Source organism: Sphaeramia orbicularis, chromosome 16, assembly GCF_902148855.1.
Source record: "Sphaeramia orbicularis chromosome 16, fSphaOr1.1, whole genome shotgun sequence".
In the NCBI taxonomy this organism is placed as follows: Eukaryota; Metazoa; Chordata; class Actinopteri; order Kurtiformes; family Apogonidae; genus Sphaeramia; species Sphaeramia orbicularis.
Genome location: NC_043972.1, coordinates 40,963,028 through 40,983,522, shown reverse-complemented (window position 1 = coordinate 40,983,522; position 20,495 = coordinate 40,963,028). Strand labels below are relative to the sequence as shown.

General features: G+C 36.9%; 1 protein-coding gene across 2 annotated transcripts in view; it reads right to left on the bottom strand.

Moving 5' to 3' along the window:
* The window catches only part of eva1ba (eva-1 homolog Ba (C. elegans)), a 28,022-nt gene extending 17,844 nt beyond the window's left edge, over window positions 1–10,178 (bottom strand). For both annotated transcript variants that reach the window (XM_030158811.1, XM_030158810.1), the window contains exon 1: window positions 9,927–10,178. The gene's annotated coding sequence lies outside the window, so the exon portion shown is untranslated. The remainder of the gene's footprint in view (window positions 1–9,926) is intronic.
* Window positions 10,179–20,495: the final 10,317 nt, after the last annotated feature.

Sequence of the window (20,495 nt, the reverse complement as noted above, 5' to 3'; positions counted from 1 at the left end):
GACATTCAATTATGCCAGTATTTACGTTTACAAACTAAAAGCACTCAGAGAGTGCAGACCTCCGCCAAGGCAGATCAATGGGCCCCCGTGCCCCACCACCCCCGATCACCACCAAAATTTAATCATATGTTCCTTGTTTCAGTATCAACATTTCCTGAAATTTTCATCCAAATCCGTCCATAACTTTTTGAGTTATCTTGCACACAAACAGACAGACAAACAAACCAATGCCAACAAAAACATAACCTCCTTGGCAGAGGTAAGTATCTAAACAAAAAGGATGTGAATAACCTGAAAAAAATGAAATTTGTTAAGAAATATAAGTACAATCTTATCAATATTTTGCGTCGACTTTTCATTCATACATATGCATTACAGATCAGATCTACAGCGGCACAAAACATTTAGTAACAGGCAGAATATTGTTAAAATTGCACTTAATTTTCTTTAGACATTTCAGGTTGTTCATATTTGTTCAGGTTATTCACATTTTATCGTTAAAGGATAGTTTGTTAATGTAAACATTTTCATAATTTAATGCTTTTTGCACTAAATCAAAGAGAAAAATTGGTGTTGTCATTATTTATAGGTTATTATAATATTATTTTTGAGTTTGATGCCATGACTTGCACTTTGCAAATTCATCCCGCGGGCCGGATTGGAACCTTTGGCGGGCCGGTTTTGGCCCCTGGGCCGCATGTTTGACACCTGTGGCATAACCATTGTTTTTGATGACTTTTGATGGTCTAATAATTTTTTTCGTGACTGTATCATCATTGTGGAATAAGGGCAAAAACTCTTTAATTCTACAAAGGTTGACTGTATTATTCATGGATGTTTGTGTGCTTACATGAAGTTTATCTTGGGAGTTCTTCATTTCTTGAATCATAAGCTAACAGCTGTCTACATCCTCCATAACAGCCTGTACACTGATTTATGTGGAGATGACTTTGGTAGCTTTTGCCTCATACTTTCTCCCAAGTTCTTCAGTGTTTTTTTTCTTCTCAGCTACAACAATGTACAACTTCACCTACCACGACCTTAGAAATAGGACTTAGTAACCCTTGAACCCCTTCAGACATTATTTCAGGGAAACATTCTGCTGTGAATTTGTGTCTGTTTCAGTGTCATAAAAGCTGCTTGTGTTCCTTTTCTTCAGTGGTTTTGCTTTACTGTGTGTTTTAGGGTAAAACAAGGTGGAATAATGGAATAAGACAAAGAAAAGGAATTGAAGTTTGTCAGGTTTTTACTAAATAAGGAACTCAGAATGTACATCAAAAAGAGATTTAGGATATTGAACATGGACTGTGAACTGGAACACACTGAACAACAAGCATTTGAATTTAAGCCCAGTAGTTTTTGTTTTGGATTAGTTTTTCTTTTTTTAAAGCACCTTGTTGAACTCCAAAAAGCAGTTACACTGTCAAAACTCGGTAAAAACAGTAAAAAAATAAATAAATAAAGGAAAACCACAACACTGCAAACAACGGTAAAAACAAAAAACGACAAGGAAAACAGTGTAAAAAAAAAAAAAAAAGAAGCCCAAACCGTCTATTTTTATAGCGAGTCGGTCTCACTCCTCACTCACTGTTTTGTGTTTTGCCCCCCGTTCCACAAGGGGTGAACTGAGCATGCTCAGATATCTATGGAAAGAACAAGGTCTATTCTATCAGCACGATTTGACATTTTTCCTATTTAGCAAACGTTTGAATTTTTATGAATATTTCAAATAAATCATACATTCAGAACACTCACCAATGACACATCAGGGGTTAAAGGGTTACCTAATGTCAAGAAACAACCAGTTCCGCAAACTTCACATAAACACATAAGCATGGCAATGGTGCCTTTGCAAAGAGTGATAAAGATTAACAGACATTAACAGTATTAACCCTTTCACGCATGAATTATGAGAACCTTAGTCAAGGTTTTTTTCCTGAGTGTTTTTATTCCTCTTTAGGCATTAAAAAAAAAAAAATGAAATTGATTTTTTTTTTTTTTTTTATGAAGCTACTTTTCATGGAGTTGCAAATATATCCACGCAGCTAGACACCATGCATTTAATTTTTGAAGCAAAGAAACATGTAATTACTGGTATACTGTGTGAAAACTATGAAATAAAAACATTCTAATGCTGCTAATCTGATGTTTTCTCACATTTTTACATACTCTAATACTGGCCATTACTCACTTCATGGAGATAATATGCAAAAAAACAAAAAAAACAAATCGTCGTTAATTACAGTCTAATAACAATAACAAGCAACTGATTTACAGTCAAACATGTTAGATCAGGTTTATCAAGAACAGCGAAGTTACAGTAATGTTATCAATTGCAGTGTATGGGATGATGCATAAGCGTCCACTGTGTTGGCTGATATGAAACTAAAACAACAAAAGCCATGAATATACAATATAACAGCTGTAGAATAGCTGTCCACTGTACACTATGAATGAAAGGGTTCAAGTGGCTAAAATAAAGAAAAAGAAATATAACAGTGCAAATCCGACAAACAAACTACCTCCTCTTTGTCTGAACAGTACTTATATAATGAACCAAAACATACTGAAACAACATTAGTGTATTTCAGAGTGGCAAAGTCATGGTGATCCTGCCTGTTTTAGTCACTTTCTGAGCATCCAATAGACAAATCTGAAGCCAAACATACCAACGTTAACGCTATAGCGCTTCTCTACGAAAACATCCGCTCATCTAGCACATTCAGGTTAAACCAAACACATCTCAGTCATATCTGACCCTTGTCTGAACTACAGTGCGCTGCCAGCTGAAAGACTAACACGTCAAATCAATACAGATTGAAGTTGCCCAGCTTTTATTAGGTTTCCTCTTGACTAAGCCTTAACCTGCATTGTTTGTTCAGTATTCAAACTTAGACATTTTTGTTCCATTAGACAATCCAGTCTTATCCAAACCACTTGAATATGTTTTGGTGTTTGATATAAAGCTGAAAGAAGGCTTTGTTTTGATATATTTGGCTTTGGGCTTGTACTTTATTTGACTTCACATAGACTCAATGAGCCACAGCTTTTCTTTCAAGGACTAAAAGTTTTCCAGAGGTAAACATAAAATTCTACCAACCACTTATTTTGTATTCTGGAGAGTTATTATTTAACTTTAGACATCACACATCACACTTCTCAACACGTTTTGGGTTATAAATACAACAGAACAGTTACTCCACATGTCGCCAGCTTGGCTAAGACTAATAACAACCCTTGCCCCAACGAATCCCTGTATCTTAGTGTCATTAAAAGTGAACCGCAGGGTAATGCTCGTCCTGTGAAGAGCGTACAGATACAGATTTGTGGGTTACAGCAGGTAATAGGAGGGTAATGGAGATATGGGACTGAGCTAGGGGTTAGGGCAAGTGGTTAATAGCAGCCAGATGTGTTCCTGATGTGAGGCAGAGTCAGAATGCTTGGCTATGTAAATCAAGAGCAGATCTGCCGTGAACCATCTTCATCCTGACGTTATCACGGTACCAGTCAAGCGTATCAAACTGCGCTCATGGCAGTAGTAAGCCACGGAGCCACAGCTGTGCATGTTTGCTGACAGGCTTTATTTGTGTGTATGTCAGAGTGTATAGACAGATACTGGTTTGTTTGTGTATGTATGTCAGCATTCCTCCATAATTCTCTGAAGAACAGTGGGCTTTAGATGATCTTAAACTTCAGGCTTTACAAACAGAACCATGATCTCACCGTTTTCATCGATCTGGGCGAACGTCCAGCAGCACGCCGGCACCACATACTGTACCAATTAGAAGAGCCCGTCGGATTACTCTGTTACACAAACCACCAGTGTGCCCTTCCCATGATTATGTCTACTGGTCTTGTTCCAATGTGCTCATGAATAAGGTGAAGCTGCAGTATATTTAGGAGGTTTACAAATGTTGCTGTGACAGGAATTGATTATATAGTAAATGTACAAGCTAACAGTCGCTAAAACTCTATATATACACTGTAAATCGCTGCATCCATCAACAGTGACATTTCATTTGTATCAGAATATGGTAAGAAGTCAGATTTTTACTGTAGTGATGACTGTATAAGACGTTTATTGATGCGCTAGAAATGTTAAATCAAAGTGCACAAGAGTAATTTAACCCTTTCATGCAATTATGAGAACCTTGGTCACAATATTTGTGTGTTTTTATTGTTCTTTAGGCATGAAAAAAACATACAATTTAGTTTTGTTTGTTTTTTTTTCTAAGGAGTTACAAAACTGTCCACTCAGCCGGACCCAATGCATTTAATTTTTCAAGCAAAGAAACATGAATTTAAAACCTAATATCAGAAAGTGATATGGAACAGTATGCAATAAAAACATTTTTAATGCTGCTAATCAGATGTTTTCCCACATTTTAACATACTCTAATGCCAGTTATTATTCATTTCATGGAGATAATATGCCAAAAAAAAAAAAAAAACCTGTTTTGTTTGTTGATTTACACTAAAACATGTCACTGCAGATCAGGTTTATCAAGAACAGCATAGTTACAGTAACGGTATGAAACGCACTGTATGGGATGATGGATAAGTGTCCACTGTGTTGGCTGATATGGAACTGAAACAATAAAACCCATGAATATACAAGAGAACAGCTGTAGAATAGCTGTCCACTGTAGTGACCACTATGCATGAAAGGGTTAATACAAATAATCTTACTTGAGATGATTAATAGGCACTGATAGAACATTATACAAATTACCTGTATCAGCAGAAGATAGTGTCAGTACTGGCAAATACATAACATTTGGCCTACACTTACACTTTTTATGATTAGTTTGATGTTTAGTTTTGCATTTATTACCCCACCACCTGAAGAATTTAACTTTTTTTTTTTTTTTTTTCGAAAATCATCTATTTTCCTATGTTTTATTGTCTGATCATGTAGATGTTCATAAAAGCTCAGAGTCAAGTCAAAGGTTATTGTATCGAAAGAGAGAAAACTGAAGAAAAAGTGACTTGACACTGTCACTGTCAGTGCATTTGATCTGGAAAACGTGGCTTGAAATGGTCTTATATACTACTATAAATAAAGACGCTGTGTTAAATTTGATGATCCTACTGGTTTTTCTAATTCAGACATGTGGGTTTTTCATGAATCTCAGTCTCATTCCAGGTGTCGCATGTAACTCATCATGTCCACTGGCGTTACATGCGGAACACAAATAAATTGTGAGTGATTTTGCCACATCTGTCATTTTTGTGAAACAGTCTGCATGATTAGTTTGATTCCCAAAATGTACCTGTGAGAGAATAAAAAGATATTAAAAAAAATAGTAGCGCAAAATTTTTGTGTCCTTTTTACCATGTTACATGCAGATTTTTGTATAAAAAACCACCCCCAAAAAGTACAAAAATGTGTTTCTGAAAAATAGTTTCTCTTTTATCTCAGTAAATATTTATTTTTAAAATAGACCCAAAGTGCTTCCAAACTTGCTTCATAACATTAGCCTACATCTGGTTTGAATTATCAGCCCCTTTGTCCTGTTTTTAGGACCAGTTTCATAGAAGAACTCATATTTAACCTTTCTTAAGTGATTCGTCACCATTTATTACATTATCCTCTGTGTTTTACTTTTTTTATGGAAATCAGGTATTTTCCTATATTTAATTCACTGCTCATGTAGATGTTCATTAAAGCTCAGATTAAAGTTGGGGGTTATTATGTCAAAAACTGAAGAAAAGGTGACTTTTTCAGTCAAATCTATCATTAACTGAACATAAACCAAGTGTCTCCATCCACTGTCTTTTATCCAACTCCATGGGTTTTACTGGCGAATCAGTGTTGTAGAAGATGATGGTGTTTCCATGTTCCCTACGGAGCCTCTGAACGTCCAAATGGGTCATATCTGATGACCATGAAAAGATGACAAACTGTATTTTACACCAATTATTTACATGTATTGATAGGATTAGTGGATGAAGAGTTTAGATCAGTAGATGCTTTCGGTCGATGGTGGATGTTTGGGTCTTTATGGGTTAAAAAATAAATTTAAGAGCTGGACTTTTGATTTGATCTGTTTGATCTACTTAACTTGGACTGAACATTGGGACTAAATTGATAATTACAGTATAAGAGGGTTGTTTTTTTATGCAGCCCATTATGTCAGTGTGATGTCTATAGGCATGTCTGTATATCCATGATGGGAGTGTACAGTAAGCTTAGGAAAACCCCATGGATTTGGCCTGTCAAACATGTGCCTGAGCCTAAACAGAGGAGTCTCTGGGCCAGCGACTGGGCTCCTACTACAGAGTCCTCCAAGGCAGCAGTGGTTGATGGGAGATTAGCTAAATACAGTTTTTGAGACAGCTCATTCGTCAAACTCCTTCTCTTCAATGAATCTAGAAGATCCTGCTGGTTATAATGTTAATAAGATTAAAGCTCCACATAACTTTTGTCATTCATTACTTTTTTGATTTATGCATAAAGGAACCATTCATAGTTCAGTGAGCAAACAGACTATAGTGTACATTGTCCTGACTGATCCTCATAATACTGACCGTTAATGAAGACTATGTGTTTGAACAGACTGTTCAGTTATGCGACTGGGGGTGTAGCTGATGCTCGCAGCGATCAGATGCTAATCAGCTGATCTCTGTGGGGCCCTAATGGTGTGTGTCATTGCCTGAATATGTGCAATGAGCTCCATCATCGCAGCGTTTCAGTTTCATAGATCAATTCTTCACAGTGTATTTCAGTACAAAAATCAATCTTTCCCTTTTGGATAATGAAACTTTTGACTGAGATGGCTGAAATCATCGGTCAGTTATGTGTGGATTTTGGAAAATTACAACTATTTTCCTTTGCCAAAGTGGTTTGCAGGGGTGTGTAAATGTACAGCTAAGGCCTTGGAAATGGTTCGAGCCAAATTGGAAGCAATGACATGTTGAGTTTTGAACAAGGGCGGTGAAATGATGCTGGAACACTATCATGAAATCATAATTCATTGGTGCAGAAATGTTCATTTTACTCAGCTGTTTGATATTTTCTGTTGGGTTAGCTTTAATTTAACATTAACCTTATTTTCCAATAAATAACTAACAAAATCCAGATTTCCCTGCAGGTCCCTGTAATACTGCTGCATAAGATACACATTATATTTATATACAGGACATAAACACCTAAATTGCTGAACTTACACTTTAAAGGAAACATAACGTGAGTGCAAATTACCCTTTTGTAATTACTGCCATAGTCTAAGATTATTTATTTTTTTAATAATAGCTCTCCCCTTAGGCTATTATACACACTGTGAGGGAAATAAAACTAAAGGGGCTTTTAGGGGGGTAACTGCGGAAAAAGCTATTATCTTATGATAAGTGTTTTGCATTTAAGAAAACACATTTGTCAGCTTGTTAAATCAGCCCAGTTGTTTTTTTTTTTACTGTATGGGAAGTGGTTCTTTGGATTTTCACAGAGCACAGGACAAAGTTTCTGTTTGCTGTAACCTATCCCATATACAGGGTGCTGGTGCAGAGCTTGAAAGTCTCTTCTCCAGACCTTGACAGTCTTTATAAAGTATGGAAAATGTTTCTCTCATAGTTAAATTTTAGAGTTTGCTTAAAGGCACATAATCTTGTGAGATATGAAATATATGGGGAAAACATTAAAAACTAGATATGATTTCACTAACCAGTCAGTACTGGAATGATTCTAGTGAAAGTTGTTTGTGTGATATCCATGTACTTTTGTGATTTTCATATGTTTTGAAAATGTTTCTGTCTATAAAACATAATTTGCTGTGAATTATGCATATGCAAATTTTTCTACTACACAAAACAGATACAATCTGAACCAAAAAAGTAGGAATACAAGTGCAAGTACAAGTAAGTGTAAAAAAAATCCTGTTTTTTTTTTTACAGAAAAAAACTGGCAGCTGTGGTTTCCAGAACAATACTGTAAAAAACACATCCAACTGTAAACATATTTATGGAGTAACATGTAGATTTAACATTTTAAACATGTAGATTTAACATTGGATTTAAATGGTAAATGGACTGCACTTATTTAGGACATTTTCTTCACCTTCATGGTGTCCAAAGCGCTCCAACTGGGAGTAATTTAGGGTTCAGTGTCTTCCATGGACACTTTGACATATGGACAGTCGGAGCCAGGATTCGAACCACCAACACTTTGGTTACTGGACGAGCCACTCTACCAACCCATTCATTTACAAATTTAAAATGTTACATTGTTAAATGTTTACTTTTTTTTTTTATAACTTTTTTTATATATATGTAAAAAAAAAAAAGCAAATACGCCGTTATTACAACATTATGGTCTTGCAATTTAAACGGCACCACACTGTATTTCAATTTACAGTTTTATTTTCTGAAAACAATAGAAATACATAATTTCTAAATACAAATCTGGTTTTGTTCACATACTCTTCCTGTAAGAACTACAGCTATATTTGATTTAATCGTTAACACAAAAATCTTTTCAAATAAACAACTTTGCATTGTATTGTCACTTACAGTTTTTTTTATGTTGCAATTTTACAACTTTTCGGTGTTGATTCTACAGTCATTTTTTTTACAGTGCATAAAAGTTCATTAAAAAACTGCTATTTTTTACCCAAGACCTTGACTTTATTTGGCTAAAGAGCAAACACCCTGCGTATACTGTATGCGTAGGCTGAAACGTTCTGCATCTCCCCTGAAAACCGATTGCTACCATGGGAGTTTAGACAAGCAGTAAAATTCAGCGTGTGACCCCTAACCTTTGGGTAAACAGAGTTGGTTAACAACCATCCTCAGAACAGATAAGACAAGTCGACTGATAAGTGAATCAGTAAGGTTTTGGAGAATGAAAAAAAAAAGCGTCTGCTGGTATGAATAGCTCCGAGAGGTCATTCAGAAGTCATCTCCTTCCAGCCAGTCAGCCTCAGAGGGGTTTGTTAACCAAGCATTCACACTTATCCTATGGAAGGTTATCTGATTGACTTGAGGAGGCACAGCTAAAGTGCTGCCTGCCCACTCAGATAGTGTAAATTGAAAGAGACCCCTGAGAGCAACCCAGCCCAGTGCAGCCTCCACCCTCCCACCTCGCTTTCTCCTAGATAAGAGGCTCTGAATGTCCACTGCAAAGAGAGAGAGAGAGAGAGAGAGAGAGAGAGAGCAATGGGATCTGAAGCATATGGTTAACTGCTGTTCTGCATGAAGCTCCATGTGAGGAAAAATAAAGCCATATGCACCATGTGTACACTATGAAATCCAGTGACGTCTCTCACCTCAGTTGTCTCAGGTTAGATTACGTCAGCCCTCGCTTGCTTCAACAAAAAACACAAAAGGCGACAGGATGTTTGATTTGATTGTAGCAAGGTGACAAGTAATTAATCGCGGCAAGGTTAGCCAATAAAGTGCAGCTGCACAGGAAAGCCATATGCAGTCTCTCCTGTCCTGTCTTAACAATAAGTGCTGCATCAGCTCCTCTTTGGCACCGGTTCATAGGATACATGTTGAAAACACATATGTAGCGAGACTGCTGTGTGATGCATTATAGAGACATAAACAATCAACTTAGTCCAGAACAGTAAATGGAAAAAAAATGTGTAATGTACTGGGGTTATTACTATCAACACAAACTGAAGGGCTTCATCAAGTCATGTACATGAGTCTTACTTCACTTAATTATATAAAGAACACACATTATAAATGAAGTTATGATTACAGGAGGTTTAGTGATTGAAAGCAGGCATTAAACTTTATATAGCACTAGTTTTCCAAAAGTCATGCATCTCTAAGAGGTTGCAGAAGCGAAGTTTTAAGAAAGATGCAAGAAAATAATAAAACAAAAAAGCATGCCAAGCACAGCAACAGGAAAACTGTACTTGGATGCACTTTGAGTTCTACTGTTCATACACTGAAACGTATAGTATAACTGTCAAACTCACCGGCGTATGACGACAAAGAGCTGTTCAGTCCACACACACAGAGTTTCAGGCTAAAATGGAAATCCTGGCCTTTTTTCCCTCCACTTTTAAAAAGAAACACAGCATTATAAGCAGCTCTGACTGTTGATTCTCTGTTACTGCTGTGGTCAAGTCCTGAAGAGCGTGTGTGTGTGTGTATGAGTGTGTGTGTGTGTGTGTCTGCCTGAGCGTGTGAGTATGGGGAAGAGGTGGTAACTTCCTTTCAAAGTTGGAGACGGAGTGAGTAACAGAGTTTTTTTTTCCTCTCAGCTCCAATCCACAAGAAGCAGGAAAAGCTGTCATACTATCCCTCTCTTTTCGGACGGAAAAAAAGAGGAACAGCCTAAAAAGGGCAGGCGCAGGGAAGAGGGGAGGGAGGACGGCAATGAGTGTGTGTGTGTGTGTGTGTGTTTGGTGAGGGGAACTTTCCCTCTGTTGTTAAGGAAACATGCAGAAAGCAACTCCAGGCAAATTATCCCAGTTTTTCCATGCACACTGCAGTACGACATGAAAACAACAACAAAGAAACAACATGTCGGATGGTTTTGTGTGTTTTCGTTCATACATCATCACTACTGGCATGTGCAACTGCACTGCTCTGGGAGTCGTAAAAACTACATTGTATTTTACGCTTCATTGGTAGAGTTTCAGTGTGTACGTTTTCTGCTGGAGTGTGTTTTGTCACTGTGATGCCCCCCCCGATTGGTTTTTGGACTGCTGCTTTCACTGACCATTGCCATGTTGGTTTTTTGGAGCCAGACGTGACAATAGAAATGAAGTCCTTCCCCCCTCTGAAGTGTCCCATGGGATGTAACTTTGGAAAAAATGTGAATGGAGGTGAATAGTGAGAAACAAGTGACTTTTTGGTTTTTTTTTTATTCCGTTAGAGGTTTGCCACCATTTACACACATGATTAGGGATTGGAATTGTTAAGAATTTAATGATTCCGATTCCATCATCGATTTTGCTTATCGATCCGATTCCTTATCGATTCTCTTATCAATTCTCATTGGGTGAGGGAATAAAAGAGTACAAATGAGTGTGTTTGTATTAACTGTCTTTTATACTTCCATCTGCACAGAAAATATAACATATACAGTATGTACAAATAATAACAGATGACGCCAGGCCCAGTCCGGGGGGGGGGGGGGGCTGCAGTGAAAGTGACACTAAAGATGCTTTACTAATTCTTCTATTGCCGCATTTCCACTACGTCGAACCAGTTCGACTCGGCTTGTCTGCCATTGTTGTGCATCTCATTTCCTTTCCCCTACCTTTGGAAACTTGTATTTGGGTACGACGTTTGTTGCCCACACCGGAACCGGAACTGGGCCTGGCGTTCACTCTGCTGCTACATTCACAAGTGTTGCTAAGTAGCGAATCAAATACGTGACATTCCTGTAAATGATTCACATGCTGTGGACAAATGTTTGAGGATATTGGAGGGATTCCACCCTTTTGAAGACATGGAAGCTTTGCCAATGTTCCAGAGGACCTGGTGTCGTCTGTTTGGACTGTTTCTGCCTCAACACCATGTTGGCTACAATCTGACCAAAACAATGCAGCGTACATGTGACGTCATCGTGCATTCGCAATGAAGGTGGAATCGATAAGCAGAATCATTAAGCAGGCAGGCAAACGATTCCAAGGAATCAAGCTCCTGGGACCCGGTTCTCAAAAAGAACCGGTTCTCGATTCCTAACCCTAATTTACACACATGATGTTTGTCCAAAAAATGGATTTATTCATTCATCTTCAGAACCGCTTTATTCTCAAGAGCGTCACAGGGGGTCGCTGGAGCCTATCCCAGCTACCTATAGGTGAAGGCGGGGTACACCCAGAACGTGTCACCAGTTCATTGCAGGGCTGACATATAGAGACGAACAGCCAAACAATAGTTGCTTTGCCATTGGACATCTGCACAAAACTTTACCGATATTTACTAATTGTCGAAAAAACAGAAGGGCGTAGTGTCAGTTTTTTCCATTAAATCACAAATGCGATGATTTGTTTATTTCTTATCACTAGATGACTCAAGAAGTCATTTGATAAACATGGCAACGAACGTAAATATATTGTTGATTTACAGATATATTCATTATTATTATATATTACCCCTCTATCTCGTACTAAATTTAAGAATGATTGGGCTTCCTGGTGTGTCCACAAATACAGCGACGCTTCTTCTTCTTTGCTTGTTTTAACATACGTCAACATCCAGTTTTTTAATTCACCTGACTCTAGTTGCGAAAAAAAGGTCTTTCCATTGCAACTTTGCGTGATATACCATTTGCGCTACACCTGAAAAACCACCCCTTGCCAGCACAAAAACTTTTAATCGAAAAATGAGATGTTTGGCGAAATTGTCATTTTTCCATTAGGTAAATTTTTATGCGCAAGTTATATTTGCACAATTTGGGGGTCAATGGAAAAGCGACTACTCTCATGTTCACACCTATGGGCAACTTAGATTAACCATCTACTATATTATAAAAAGGAAGTGGACCCTGTTTGTGTGTGTGTCTCAAGCATCATACAAAATCAGGAAAGAGCTGACTGCTGCAGTTTGTCATATTTAAAACTCTGTTTTTTTCACAAATTGCACCCTGGATACAATAAATATTGAACCTATAATATACAGATGTCTATTGTCCTCATTAAGGATGGGAATCGAGAACCGGTTCTTTTTAAGAATTGGATCCCAGTAGCTCGATTCCTTGGAATTGTTTGCCTGCCTGCTTAACGATTCTGCTTATCGATTCTGCCTTTGTTGCGCATGCGCAATGATGTCATGCGTACGCTGCATTGTTTTAGTCAGAGTGTAGCCAACATGGTGTTGAGGCTGAAACGGTCTAAAAAGACGACACCAGGTCCACTGGAACACTGTCAAAGCTTCCATGTCTTCAAAAGGGTGGAATCCCTCCAATATGCTCAAACATTTGTCCACAGCATGTCAGTCATTTACAGGAATGTCACGTATTTGATTCGCTACTTAGCAACGCTTGTGAATGTAGCGGCAGAGTGAACGCCAGGCCCAGTTCCGGTTCCAGTGCGGGCAACAAATGTCGTACCCCCTCAAATACAAGTTTCCGAAGGTAGGGGAAAGGAAATGAGGTGCACAACAACGGGAGACGGGCAGAGTCGAACTGGTTCCACTAGTGGAAATGTGGCAATAGAAGAATTAGTAAAGAGTCTTTAGTTTCACTTTCACTGCACGCATGCACCCCCGAATTGGGCCCGGCGTCATCCATTATTTTTATTTGTACATAGTGTATATGGTATATTTTCTGTGCAGAGATGGAAATATAAAAGACAGTTAATGCAAACACACCCATTTGTACTCTTTCATTCCCTCACCCAATGAGAATCGATAAGGAATGGATCGATAAGCAAAATCAATAATGGAATCGTTAAATTCTTATTGATTCCCATCCCTAGTGCTCATATTGCACAAGGTTTAAACATAAAACCAGAGAAAATAATAAGACATGGTTGTCATGGTGATTTTAACCAAGAAACTGCACATCACTTCACAAAAACATTTTTCGGAGTATTTTCTGAGTTCATCAAAGCATCCCCAGAACATCTGAAATTACACATTTATTACATCTCATTGGTGCCATTATGTTGCCATGATGCTCGCAATAAAATGAGGGATCTTCCCTGTTGTACATCCCAGAATGGGTGTTTGCAATTTGTTACTAGAGTCACGTTTCTCTCAGAGCTGCAGCGTACGGCTATAACGAGAATGTCATATGGTTTTAGTGAAAGCAACCTTACACAAAAACATAGTAAACATATAATCACAATAATATGTCAACTCCCATAGTGGAGGAGCTGACATACTAATTGCAACCAGATGCAGACCTCATAGAAAAAGTCTCCCCTGATACAGTCACATCTATCACACAAACTGAAGCAACTCTCAGTAGAATCCTGTTTTATATAGTGTTGTCGTGTTGCATGTCACATTTCATTCAAACATACTGTCTGGAATTAAGACAGACGTGGTGTAAGTATTAAGATCCTTTAAGAGTATTTCAGCAATGTGGAAAAAAAAACCTAAAAAAAAAAAAAAAAATCCATTACAAGTAAAAGTCCTGCATAAAAAACTGTTATTTTAGTAAATATTAGCAGCCAAATGTAGTAATGTCACTTTTTTGGTCCTTCTGACTGATATGTATTACATATGACACAAAAGCCACAATGAATAATGCAACTCAAACAAATAACAAATAACATTGTGGGTAAAACCAGGTTTGTTTTCCCCAATGATGTGCGAGAATACAATGGTTTTACACAATATGGGACCTTTAATAAACAATAGTTTAATAAATCATATTTGATGCTGTGTATTCTTTCTAAAATTTTCCAGCTTCTATAAATCATGATAAAAAGTGAAAAATAAATCAAAACAAAATATCATTTCTCAAAATAAATCTAAAACTAAATCTACTCAATGAGAGGGAACTAAAGATGAACAGAAATCTGGCAGAGGTAAGAGATTCTAGCAACATGTCAGAAACATTAAAAAAAAAAAGGTTATTTATGTAACCCATAAAGACCCAAACAAAACCATCTACTGATCTAAACTGTTTAATACCTGTTGATCCACTAATCCTATTAATCCATGTAAATAACTGGTGTAAAATACAGTTTATCATCTTTTCATGGTCGTCAGATATGACCCAATTGGATGTTCAGAGGCTCCGTAGTTACCATGGAAACACTGTCATCTTCTACAACATTGATTCACCAGTAAAACCCATGGAGTTGGATCAATGACAGTGGCTAGAGACACTTGGTTTATGTTTAGTTATTAATATCTTTGCTGAAAAAGTCACCTTTTTTTTTTCAGTTTTTGACATAATAACCCTCAACTTTAATCTGATCTTTAATGAACATCTACATGAGCAGTGAATTAAATTTAGAAAAATACCTGAGTTCCACAAGAAAACAGCAAAATACAGAGGATAATGTTGTAATAAATGGTGATAAATCACTTAAGAAAGCTTAAATATGGGTGTCTCTGTGAAACTGATCCCTAAAAACAGGACATGGGGTCTAAAAATTCAAACCAGATGTAGACTATTGTTATGAAGCAAGTTTGGAAACACTTTGGGTCTATTTTAAAAATAAATATTTACTGAGATAAAAGAGAAACTATTTTTCAGATAAAACACATTTTTATATTTTTTTGGTTTATTTTTTACACAAAAATCTGCATGTAACACGGTAAAAAAGGACACAAAAATTTTGCACTATTTTTTAAAAATATCTTTTTATTCTCTCACAGGTACATTTTGGGAATCGAACTATTTATGCAAGGCAGAGTGTTTCACAAAAATGGCTGCTGTGCAAAATCACTCACAATTTGTATTCCGCATGTAACACCAGTGGACACGATGGGTTACACGCGAAACCTGGAATGAGGCTGAGATTCATGAAAAACCCACATGTCTGGATTAGAAAAACCAGTAGGATCCTCAAATTTAACACAGTGTCTTTATTTATAGTGGTATATAAGACCATTTCAAGCCATGTTTTCCAGATCAAATGGACTGACACCTATTTTTGGCCCCAATATTTCACTAGAAATTCATTAATTTTGGGATAGCTCAGAGCAAGCGTATAATTTTTTGCATTTATCTGAGGTCATCATTAGGTACATCCTGGGGAAAATATGTCTAAATTTCTCTGTTATTAGTGGGTCCAAAAAGCTGGTACCAAAATAAACCCAGTTTCATAGAAGCACCCATGTAGAGAAAAATCCATGTGGGAACTGACACAAAAGCAGCACTGGGTCTTTATGGGTTAAAGCACTTTTGAACAATGTACAGGGTGGGGAAGCAAAATGTAAAATATTTTGAGGCAGGGATTGAAGGACAGTGTATGACCAATTAGTTTATTGAAAGTCATGAGAATTTATTTGCCACAAGAAAATGTACATAATAGAAAATGTTTTTATTCTATGTGTCCTCCTTCTTTCTCAATAACTGCCTTCACACACTTCCTGAAACTTGCGCAAGTGTTCCTCAAATATTCGGGTGACAACTTCTCCCATTCTTCTTTAATAGTATCTTCCAGACTTTCTCATAATAGTTTTGCTCATAGTCATTCTCTTCTTTACATTATAAACAGTCTTTATGGACACTCCAACTGTTTTTGAAATCTCCTTTGGTGTGACGAGTGCATTCAGCAAATCACACACTCTTTGACGTTTGCTTTCCTGATTACTCATATGGGCAAAAGTTTCTGAAAAGGTATGGATAATAGTGTTAGGTATGATTATGACATCAATATATGTTTGGTTTCAAAACAATTGACGTAGTGCCTGCTGAGAAAAAAAAACTAAATGTTCATTGTAAATTTTGCTTCCCCACCCTGTATATGCATCTTAAACATATCCAGTAAAGTCATCTAAAAGACCTAAAACGTTTTCTATTTGACTCTGAGATGTAGTACAGAAAGAATACATAAAATGAAAATACTCCACTAAAGTCCAAATTAGTTTTTCCGTACATTAATGTACTCCATTATCTCCCACCACTGACTTAGACTTAGCATGTTTTCAACCAGCTTTAACGCCGACAGTTCCTCTACTCCCGCAGACTTCTACCACCTCAATAAGCTCAGCTGTAAATCTGTGTGGCCACTAAACTCAAACCTGACCAAATTTTATTAAAGCCATACACATGGGAGGGTTCAGTGACATTTTTCTTTGGTGTTGCCCCTGCTTCGCTTGGGAAAATGTGGAAGAAAGTCTGAGCAGTGAAATCAAGAGTTCTTTTTTTTTTTTTTTTTTTTTTTTTTTTTTTTGGCGAAGGGTCAACGTCGGAGCAGAGCTGTTATTGTGATACACCCTGCTGAGACTCAAAAGAACATCTCAGTCTCAATTCCACATATTTCACTCATTAACCCTGCTCTCTAAATATGAGCGGCCTGCCCATGAACAGCTACACAATCCTGTGTCAGACTCATTGTATTTGGAGATGCATATATGAGGTATTCCAACCATGGAGTTTTCAGCTTCATCACTCCAAATCAAACATCCTCCCGCTGCCTCAAATTTCTGATTTACTTCAAAAAAAAAAAAAAAAAAAAAAAAAAAAGAACCCTGGATGCAAACAAGAATTCAGAAAAATGAATACAGGGTGTTTGCTCTTTGTCCAAATACAAATTCCAGACTTTTTCAAAACTATTCTTTCTCCAAGACTTTGACTTTATGTACTTTCATACTTGTGTGCCTACCTTTTTGGTTGAGATTGTACCTGTTGTGTGTAGTAGAAAAGTCAAATTTAATAAATGTATGAATGAAGGAATGTAGACACTGTAAAAATCTAAATCTTACCAAGTGTATTTTTTCTCATTTCTAGTCAAAATATCTCATCACACTTAAAATAAGACATAATCACCTAAAGAGTAACTTTTCAGTGAGATATAAAAACTTTTTAGACAACAGATCTTGAAAATCTTATTTCAACAAATCTTACCAAGATCGTTGTCACTTGTTCCATTTACAGATTTTTTGCTTGAATTAAGCAAAAAAAAAAAAATAAATAAATAAATCTTCAATTAAGCAAAGAAATTCTGCCAATGGAACAAGTGAAAATGATCTTGGTAAGATTTGTTGAAATAAGATTTTCAAGATCTGTTGTCTAAAAATAAGCTCTTATATCTCACTGAAAAGTTACTCTTTAGGTGATTGTGTCTTATTTTAAGTGTGATGAGATATTTTGACTAGAAATGAGAAAAATACACTTGGTAAGATTTTGATTTTTGAAGTGTAATTCACAGTAAATTATGTTTTACTGACCAAAAAGTTTTCAAAACACAGGAAAATCACAAAAATGCATGAATATCACACAAACAAGTTTCACTAGAGCACAACCAGAAGTATAAAAGCATGAATAAATGGATGTATACACTGCAAATTATTTGGTTCTTACAAAAACAAAAAAACAACAACAAAAAACAAAACAAAACATAGATTTAGAAGTGTTAGAAAATCTTGTTTTAAGAGTTAATTTCTTTTTTTTTTTTTAAAGTGTTCATACGTCTGTAGACATGCTTATTTCTACATTTAACAATCTTAAGTCAAGAAATCTTGTCAAGAGAAATTATTTTGCTGCATGGACAGATAATTCACCTGTTTTGAGTATCTTTTTTCCTCAGATTTAGTGTTTTAATCTTGTTTTTACACACCCCTTTTTTGCAGTGTAGTAAAGTAACGTATTTATCGAATTCATAATAACACTACCATATACAGGCCTGTGTACAAACTGATGTAGTTAAACATCATTTTTATATGTTTTCTTTATGTATTTCTTATTTTAGAAGATTATGTGCCTTTGAGCATACTCTAAAATTCAACTACAGTCGTAGAAAAAATTATTAGACCACCCTTGTTTTCTTTAATTTTTTTGCTCATTTTAATGCCTGGTAAAACTAAGGGTATATGTGTTTGGACAACTATAATGATAACAACAAAAACAGCTTATAAGAGTTTAATTTCAGAGCTGATATCTAACCATTTTCCATGTTTTCTTGATAATAACCAAAATCACTTCAGTTCTTCCATCAATATCTATGGCATTGTACTGATAAAAACAGTGCTTTTAGGCATTCCATGTTTTCTTTTCTGTCTGTTTTAGTCACATGATACACACAGGAGTTAGTACTTGATTGCATAACCATTGTTTTTGATGACTTTTGATGGTCTAATATTTTTTTCACAACCGTATGTGAGAAACCTTTTTCAATACTTTATAAAGACTTTTGCACAAAATTCCAGCCTTTTTAAGATCTGGAAAACAGTGTTTCAAAATTCCATACTTTTCAAGACTTCCAAGACCTGCACAAACACCCTGTAATAGAAGACATCTCTCCAGTATTGCTCCCTGTCAATTCTAACATCTATGAAGAGTGAAAGTTTTGGACAGGAAAAGCTGAGTCCCCTTGCTCGGTGCCAGGATTTAAATGTTTCTCCGAGCTGCATCAGTGATCACATTCCTGCCTGGATCTTCTCATGGCTGGCAGATGTCCACCTGTCCCTGGGGCTGATTTATACTCCAGCAATGAGTTGGTCTGAAAGGTGGGTGGATAACTTAGGAGTATTGGAATGAGAGGAGATAGAGAAGCCAAAAAACACAGAGGAAAATGAGGTGAGAATTACGTTAAATATTATATAAGTCTGGATAATTGTCATTTGTTGATGTTAACTAACTCTAATTCTGAGATAATGGTAGTTTGTACTCAAACACAATAGAAGATATGGTAGAACCAGAAACACAAGACTTGGACCCAAATGCACAACCAACAGACGGGAATAAAGTTAATGAGTGTTTATTAAACACGGACAGAATTAACAGTTCACAAAAAGGTTTCTTTAGAGAATCCTCGCAGGTTAGACAGCGTGAATTCGTCACGACGTCCGAATCCAGTAAGGGGAGCTCTCTGCCCGGGTCGGGAGCACACGAGGGGAACCCGACTAAAAACAAGCAGAGAAATGTCAGGGGACAGACCAGGTCATACACAGGAGATCCAAAAAACAGGCAACGGTACATGGGGGAAAAGCAAAAGCACAAACTGTGAGTCCAGGCAGAAAGTCGAAAACCAGTGTAGCAGAATCAGGCAGAGGTACCAATGGGGATCAGGCAGGCTCAGAAAACGAGGAACAAACCGGGTCAGGAACGAACAGACAGGCAGACGAACAGGTTCAGGGAATCGCTGGTAGGTAATCACAACACAAGGAAGGAATACGAACTGGCACAGGACAGGGGAAAACACAGGGCTTATATACACAGAAGGGAGGGAAGACAATGAGACACAGGTGGAACAAATCAGGGCGGAGACAGGTAATCAACACAGGTGAAACAATCAGGGAGAGGAAGCAAAGACACCAGACATGACACAAGAGGAGGATTAACAAAATAAAACAGGAAGTGACACACAAGACAGACAAAACATACAAGAGTCCGGTACTGATATGACAAGCTAAATGGACCAAGTTGTTGATTTTTTGGACTAAAGTTCTCAAGCTTTGAGTTGATGAGTTTTTGGAGCCAGAAGGGACCATATTTGGATGACAGGGTAGATGATAGTTTAACTGCTTAATGCTTAACCCATAAAGAGCCAAACACCCACTGGTGACAAATCCATCTACTGATCTAAACTGTTTAATACCTGTTGATCCATTAATCCTACCAATACATGTAAATAATTGATGTAAAATACAGTTTGTCGTCCTTTCATGGTCATCAGATATGACCCATTTGGACGTTCAGAGGCTCCATAGTGAACGTGGAAACACCATCATCTTCTACAACATTGATTTACCAGTAAAACCCCTGGAGTTGGATCAGTGACAGTGGATGGAGACACTTGTTTTATGTTCAGTTAATGATAGATTTTACTTTAAAAGTCACTTTTTCTTCAGTTTTCTCAGTTTTTAATACAATAACCCTTGACTTTAATTTGAGCTTTTATGAACATCTACATGATCAGTGAATTATCAATAAGAAGATACATGCTTTACACTGAAAAATGCAA